General features: G+C 43.5%; 1 non-coding gene across 1 annotated transcript; it reads left to right on the top strand.

Annotated features, from left to right (window-relative positions):
- Positions 1–3930: 3930 nt before the first annotated feature.
- On the top strand, positions 3931–4001 carry TRNAK-CUU (transfer RNA lysine (anticodon CUU)). The gene has a single exon. It is a non-coding gene; the product is annotated as a tRNA-Lys (tRNA).
- Positions 4002–7700: the final 3699 nt, after the last annotated feature.

Genomic DNA, 7700 nt, shown 5'->3' on the forward strand with positions numbered 1-7700 from the left:
GGGCTTGGCAGAGCTGGTTTCTGGAACAGCAGCCCAGAATTGTCAGAAGCCAGTGCAATTCTGAGTAGCCATACTCCAACCTCTAGAAAAAGGTCTAACAACCCATGAAAGTAGTAAATACCATGCCAGCCTGAAGATAGTTTGGGCTCATATTTTCTCCAATTTTCTTATTTTACTTTTTCAAAGATGACTAGAATATTCCCTAACATGCCTAAAGCCACTCATTTTGGTCAATACTCTGTCTTATACACAGATGCTTTACACTGAAACCACTCAAATAACACTAAGAACATCATTCCTGCATCTTAATGAAGCTTATGATAGTTATTTGTTTATTTTCTTTAGTAAAAATACACAAAAGTATATAATTGTCATGTTATAAAAGACGCTCACTGCCTTTGTGGTAATTCACTGAGGAAATATAAAAGTCCAGAGGATGAAAAAAAATACAATAATATCAGGTTCTATCTCTTCTAACAATCTTTCAGGGCAGGAAAAGCTGTGTGCAGTATTGGATCGTTGCCTGCTGATGCTGGTTGTTCCTTTACTGCGGAACTCATCCGGTTCATCAAAGTTCATTCTCTGTTGGGATGATGGTTGGAGGGTGCTTCAACCACCCCCACAGGGCATTTGCCACCATCCATGAGTCAGTATAGAGGTAAAGTACTGGCCACTTTTCTCGTTCAGCAATGTCCAGGGCCAGCTGGATGGCTTTCACCTCGGCAAATTGACTCGATTCACCCTCTCCTTCAGCAGTTTCTGCAACTTGTCGTCCAGGACTCCATACAGCTGCCTTCCATCTCCGATGCTTTCCCACAATACGGCAAGAGCCATCAGTAAACAAGGCATACTGCTTTTCACTTTCTGACAGTTTATTATATGGTGGGGCCTCTTCAGCACGCACCACCTCCTCCTTTGGTGACATTCCAAAATCTTTGCCCTCTGGCCAGTCCATGATGACTTCTAGAATGCCTGGACGACTGAGATTTCCTATTCGAGTTCGTTGTGTAATTAGTGCAGCCCATTTACTCCATGTAGCATCAGTTGCATGATGTGTAGAGGAGACCCTGCCTTTGAACATCCAGCCCAGCACAGGCAACCGGGGTGCCAGAAGGAGCTGTGCTTCAGTGCCAATCACTTCCGAAGCAGCTGGGACCCCTTCATAGGCTGCCAGTATCTCTTTCTCAGTTGGGGTATAGCTGGCCTCAGATCCTTTATATCCCCGACTCCAAGAGCCAAGGGGTAGACCTCGAGTCTCCCCTGGAGCTTTCTGCCAGAGGCTCCAGGTAGGACCGTTCTCCCCAGCTGCAGTGTACAGTACATTTTTTACATCTGGTCCGGTCCGGACTGGTCCAAGGGCTACTGCATGAACTATCTCGCGTTTAATTTGCTCAAAGGCTTGTTGCTGCTCAGGGCCCCATTTAAAATCATTCTTCTTCCGGGTCACATGATAGAGAGGGCTTGCAATCGAACTGTAATATGGGATGTGCATTCTCCAGAACCCCACTGCACCCAAGAAAGCATGCGTTTCTTTCTTATTTAGTTGGTGGAGACATTGCTATTATGTTGTTGATCACATCTGTGGGGATCTGTCTACATCCATCTTGCCATTTTATTCCCCAAAATTGAATCTCCTGTGCAGGTCCTTTGACCTTACTCCGTTTTATGGCAAAACCGGCTTTCAGCAGGATTTGGATTATTTTCCTCCCTTTCTCAAAGACTTCTTCCGCTGTATCACCCCACACAGTAATGTCATCAATGTATTGCAGGTGTTCTGGAGCTTGCCCCTGTTCCAGTGCAGTCTGGATCAGTCCATGGCAAATGGTAGTGCTGTGTTTCACAGTATCACAGTATCACAGTATGTTAGAGATTGGAAGGGACCTCGAAAGATCATCTAGTCCAATCCCCCTGCCGGAGCAGGAACACCTAGATAATGTTACACAGGAATGCGTCCAGGCGGGTTTTGAATGTCTCCAGGGAAGGAGACTCCACAACCTCCCTGGGCAGCCTGTTCCAGTGTTCCGTCACCCTCACTGAGAAGAATTTTCTTCTCAAGTTTAAGTGGAACCTCTTGTGTTCCAGTTTGTACCCATTACCCCTTGTCCTATCATTGTTTGCCACTGAGTAGAGCCTGGCTCCGTCCTCGTGACACTCCCCCTTTATATATTTATAGACACTGATAAGGTCACCCCTCAGTCTCCTCTTCTCCAAACTATAGAGACCCAGCTCCCTCAGTCTTTCCTCATAAGGGAGATGTTCCACTCCCTTAATCATCTTCGTTGCCCTGCGCTGGACTCTCTCCAGCAGCTCCCTGTCCTTCTTGAACTGAGGGGCCCAGAACTGGACACAGTACTCCAGATGCGGTCTCACCAGGGCAGAGTAGAGGGGAAGGAGGACCTCTCTCGACCTACTAACCACCGCCCTTCTAATACACCCCAGGATGCCATTGGCCTTCTTAGCCACAAGGGCACAGTGTTGGCTCATGGTCATCCTGTTGTCCACTAGGACCCCCAGGTCCCTCTCCCCTACACTGCTCTCTAACAGGTCGTTCCCCAACCTATACTGGAACCTGGGGTTGTTCCTGCCCAGATGCAGGACTCTACACTTTCCCTTGTTATATTTCATCAAGTTACTCCCTGCCTATCCAGGTCTCGCTGGATGGCAGCACAGCCTTCTGGCGTATCAGCCACTCCTCCCAGCTTAGTGTCATCAGCAAACTTGCTGATAGTACACTCAATTCCCTCATCCAAATCATTGATGAATATATTAAATAATACCGGTCCCAGTACTGACCCTTGAGGCACTCCACTAGTTACAGGCCTCCAACTAGACTCAGCCCCATAGACTACAACTCTCTGGCTTCTCTCCTTCAGCCAGTTCGCAGTCCACCTCACTACCTGATCATCCAGTCCACACTTCCTCATTTTAGCCATGAGGATGCTGTGGGAGACTGTGTCAAATGCTTTGCTGAGGTCAAGGTAGACCACATCCACCGCTCTGCCATCATCCATCCACCGTGTTATTTCCTCATAAAAGGCTAAGAGATTGGTCAAACATGATTTCCCCCTGGTGAAGCCATGTTGACTGCCCCTCATAACCTTCTTATCCTTGATATGCCTTAAGATGGTACCAAGGATAAGGTGTTCCATCACTTTCCCAGGGATGGAGGTGAGGCTGACCGGTCTGTAGTTACCCGGGTCCTCCTTCTTGCCCTTTTTGAAGACTGGAGTGACATTTGCTTTCCTCCAGTCCTCAGGCACCTCTCCCGTTTCCCAAGACTTGGTAAAGATGATGGAGAGTGGTCTAGCAATGACTTCCGCCAGTTCCCTCAGCACCCGCGGGTGCATCCCATCTGGACCCATGGATTTATGGATGTCCAGGTTGCTCAACTGGTCTCTAATCCATTCCTCATCGACTAAGGCAAACCGCTCCGTCGACCTGACTTCATCTAAGGTCTCAGGGGTACAGGGCTCTTCAGGACTGCCCGCAGCAGAGTAGACAGAGACAAAGAAGGCATTCAGTAACTCTGCCATCTCTTTATCTTCTGTCACCAGGGCACCCATCCCGTTCATCAGTGGGCCTACATTGCCTCTGGTGTTAGCTTTGTCTGCCATGTATTTAAAAAAGCTCTTTTTGCTGTCCTTGACCCTTCTTGCCAGGTTTAATTCTAAGGATGCCTTAGTCCTCCTAGCTGCCTTCCTACATCCTCTAGCAGCAGCCTTATATTCCTCCCAAGTGGCCAGCCCCTCCTTCCATGACCTGTAAACTCTCCTCTTCCACTTGAGCATACCCAGCAATTCCCTATTTAGCCACGCAGGTCTCTTGGCCCTCTTCCTTGACTTCCTACGTGTCGGGATGCTCTGATCTTGAGCACGGAAAAAGCAGTCCTTGAATGTCAACCAACTATCTTGGGCCCCTTTACCTTCAAGCACCCCTAGCTCAGTCGGTAGAGCATGAGACTCTTAATCTCAGGGTCGTGGGTTCGGGCCCCATGTTGGGCGCCAAAAGAACTGTCGTGGTTTAAACCCTAGCCAGACAGCTTGTTCACTCACTCCCAGTGAGTGGTGCCAGGCTGACAGCAATCGAGGGCCTACCCCCCACGGGGCTCTCCCCTTCCCTGCTCCCAGAGGAACGGGGAGGAGGATCGGAAGAGTGCAACTCCCACGGGCTGAGACAAGAACAGTCCAGCAACCAATGTACAACACAAATCACCACCACTACCACCGACGACAACAATGATAAGAGAAAATAACAAGGGAAGAGAATACAATACCACTGGCCAAGAAACAAGTCCCACCTGGAAGCCCGTGTCCTTCTGGGTAACTCACAGTTACCCCCCCATCCCGGGCATGACGTGCTGTGGTATGGAATACCTCCTTGGCTAGCCTGGGTCAGGCGCCCCGTCTCTGCTTCCTCCCGGCTTCCCCTCCTCCCTGGCAGGGCATGAGCCTCACAAAGTCCTTGGTCAGGGTAAACATCACTTAGCAACAACCGAAAACATCGGTATCACCAGCACTGTTCCCAGGCTGGAAGTCAAAACACAGCACTGCACCAGCTACTATGAAGGAGAAACATGACTGCTACTGCTGAACCCAGGACACCCACTTCCAATAGGGATTTAGTTGTCCTAATCACTTGCGTCCATATAGCTCATTATCTGCATTAACTTTATTTTTTTTCTGTTGAAATTCCTGTTTAAGACAAGAGAAATCAGAAACATGAAATGGATTCATATTATGCAACCACATCTCACACATTCTGACTTAAGATTTCCAATGTCATAATTCTATTTGATATTTTGTTCACATTTGGCCTGTCAGTCCATGCTACTCATTCAGTTTTGGTGACCACCAGACTGATCCACAGGTTTCTCATTCTTGTTTGATCACTGTAAGGTAATGCATGTGCTCACAAGTTAGTAAGCCTATGCAATCCCTGCTTATAAGGAAAACACTCCTACCAGTCACAAAGTAAATTAGTTCCTAGGTGAACAGCGATGGGTTTAACAACATTAAAAATTTTAGGGCAGTCTCAATTTAGATACAAATGATGGCACACATGAGCAAAGTCAAAGAATTTCTACAGTTAATTAAAATTCTACCACTCGACACTAGAGATAGAAAAAATAGGATATATTTCTGGAAAAACAAACAAACAAACAAAAAAGTATTTATATTAACTCAAGTTGGCAGACACAACCTATGTTTTACATAGCCTTTGCCTTAAGTTTTGCAAGTCTGTGAGCTAAGCAATAGGACACTAAATAAGACTGCAAATGAGTATCAGCCATTTAGGTCCAATCAAGTAAAAGGAAATGTGAAAGCCTCTAAAGATGGACCACAAAGTGCAGGAAGTAAACACTCTCAGAACGCAAGAAATAGAAACCAGTCACATATACTTGTTCTCTTTTAGGGGTAGAAAGATTATAAAGTGAGATGACACTTGGGGATGTTAAGAACTCAGAGAAAAGTACGTGATGCTGAAGCCCAACTTTTACCAGAAATTCAAAGCAAGACAAAAAAAAAAAATAAAGAACTGGTAAGAACTTGCCCCAAATACATGAAAACCACCATAAGCTTTAAGTACTTCTTTATCTTAAAACATAAAACAAGCTTAAGTTTCCAAAAGGCTTGTGACAGGATCTTAAAAAAGCAAACAAACAAAACCTAAAAAAACAAAAAAACAAAAAACTTAATTGATAAAAGTGTCATTTTTCTTAGGTCAAAGGACCCGTTCATATGACCAGCCAATTGGCTTCCTTGATTGATGCAATCTGCAGCTCAAAGCCAGGGAGAATCATTCCCTCTGGGTTAGGTGCTCATATTCTCAAGCACTTCATCAAGATACTCCCCCAGGGCATTCCAGTTTATGAACCATTCAGAATTCTCAGCCAGGTAATCTTCTGGGATTTCCTACTTATAGCTTAATCAGTGCAACAAAGTCTGTGATGCCAGGATGTATCTTTACTTGAAACTAATTTCTAAAATATTGCAATAAGTATTTTTGACAACCAACTAACACACCTTAGGAAAAAGAAAAAAAAAAAAAACAAGCAAACAAACAACACAAAAAAAACACCCCCCCTAAAAAAAAAAAAAAAAGTATGTATTACTCTTAGTGCTTCAAAGAACTATGGAAGTATAAATTTGTATTATTTGTTTGGTTGGTTTCTTTACTTTAAAAAGAGATAACAAGTCAAACAAGCAATAGGAAGGTTGCAGTGTGCAGCCCCCTGCAAATAGTTGAAAGCTGTTCATTGGTCAATGATCTGAGTCAAGAGACAACACAAAATTGAAAGTCATTACGTATTCAGCAAACTGCGCTTGTGTAACTTATAACCATCTCTTCTGAAAGTTCAAAGGAACCATCTCAATCACCTGTATTCAAATAATTTTAAAAATAGATTTAACTTAATTCTCCTATTAACCCCAATAGTGCTTGTGAAAGCTTTCAGGGGTGGGAAGTAAAGTAATGGTCTAAAACCATACAAAAAAAATGTCAAGTGTTAGGGGCAACTCAAAACTCTAATGAGAACTCCAAGCTGAACGTAGTCCCCCAGAATAGAATCATTAGTGAAAAATAGTAGCAATCTCCATAATGGTCTGAAAGGAAATATAAAGAGAGGGTTGGGTAGAGTTTAAATGTTCTCCTTTAGGCATTTTGTACTGAAAGCAAGGGATGGGTCCAACAGACAGGTTCTCCAATTTTAATGTGACATTAGGCAGTTAGGGTAGAGTTTTACTTCCTGTTTTGCTCTACTATGCTTCACTCATAGAACTGCTGAAAAACAACTGCTTTTGCTTTCATTATTTCAGAAATATAGGTAGTTTAGCAAAATTGTGAAATCATATTCACACTGGATGTTAGCCTATGAGAGACTAAAAATTTATCTTCCCCAGAAGATATGCCCTTGCCATAATAAAGAATTATTTAAATATTACATATGGAATACTGCATAATCATCTGTGTGTTGATAAACCGGAAGATATGGTATTTTACATCCTACAAAATGTTCTGCAACATTCTTTTTGGTGATACTTTTATTTTGACAGCCACTTGCTCCATGGTTCAGCAAATACTGCAAACTGTACCCAGATTATTATCATCTGGCCTGTTAAGCAGATGTAATATTAAGCACTGCAGAAAGCTGCCAAATTGGCAATCACTATAAGTAAATCTCATAATGGAAATTAATTATCTAGAAGTCTATTAATTTGTATTAAATGCCAGTGCATATATATTGCGTCATACTACAGAAATGTATGAAACATGGAAGGAACAGATATATAACCTTTTTTCCCTGTCTCTCTCAAATCTAAGTTGGAAAAAAATGAAAGGAAAGAAAGCCAAAGTAGACTCTGAAGCTGACATACTTTTTGTATCAGCTTTGTGTCCTTCTTTCTAGTTTTGCCATAGCAACTAAGCTATATCTATCTTCTTCACTTGGCACCATTAGCTTGAGGATTTGGCCGTGGAGAAAAAATTGTGACTTGAGAGGGTTTTGAAGGCATGTGATTCACCTTCCAATTGGAATCTGCAGACAAATTCTTAGCTTAGGGTGAGTATAACCATCTGTAGCATATAGTAGGTGTACTATTTTCAATAAATATAATCTGGCCTACCTCCACACTCTACACTTCAGTGCTCTGCTAGGCTCTTCATGCTTTTACATCAGTGTACCTGTACAAAAAATAAAGGAT

This window comes from Pezoporus wallicus, unplaced genomic scaffold (genome assembly GCF_028554395.1).
Source record: "Pezoporus wallicus isolate ANWC-B61680 ecotype Strahan unplaced genomic scaffold, APGP_CSIRO_Pwel_v1 contig_593, whole genome shotgun sequence".
Lineage (NCBI taxonomy): Eukaryota > Metazoa > Chordata > Aves > Psittaciformes > Psittacidae > Pezoporus > Pezoporus wallicus.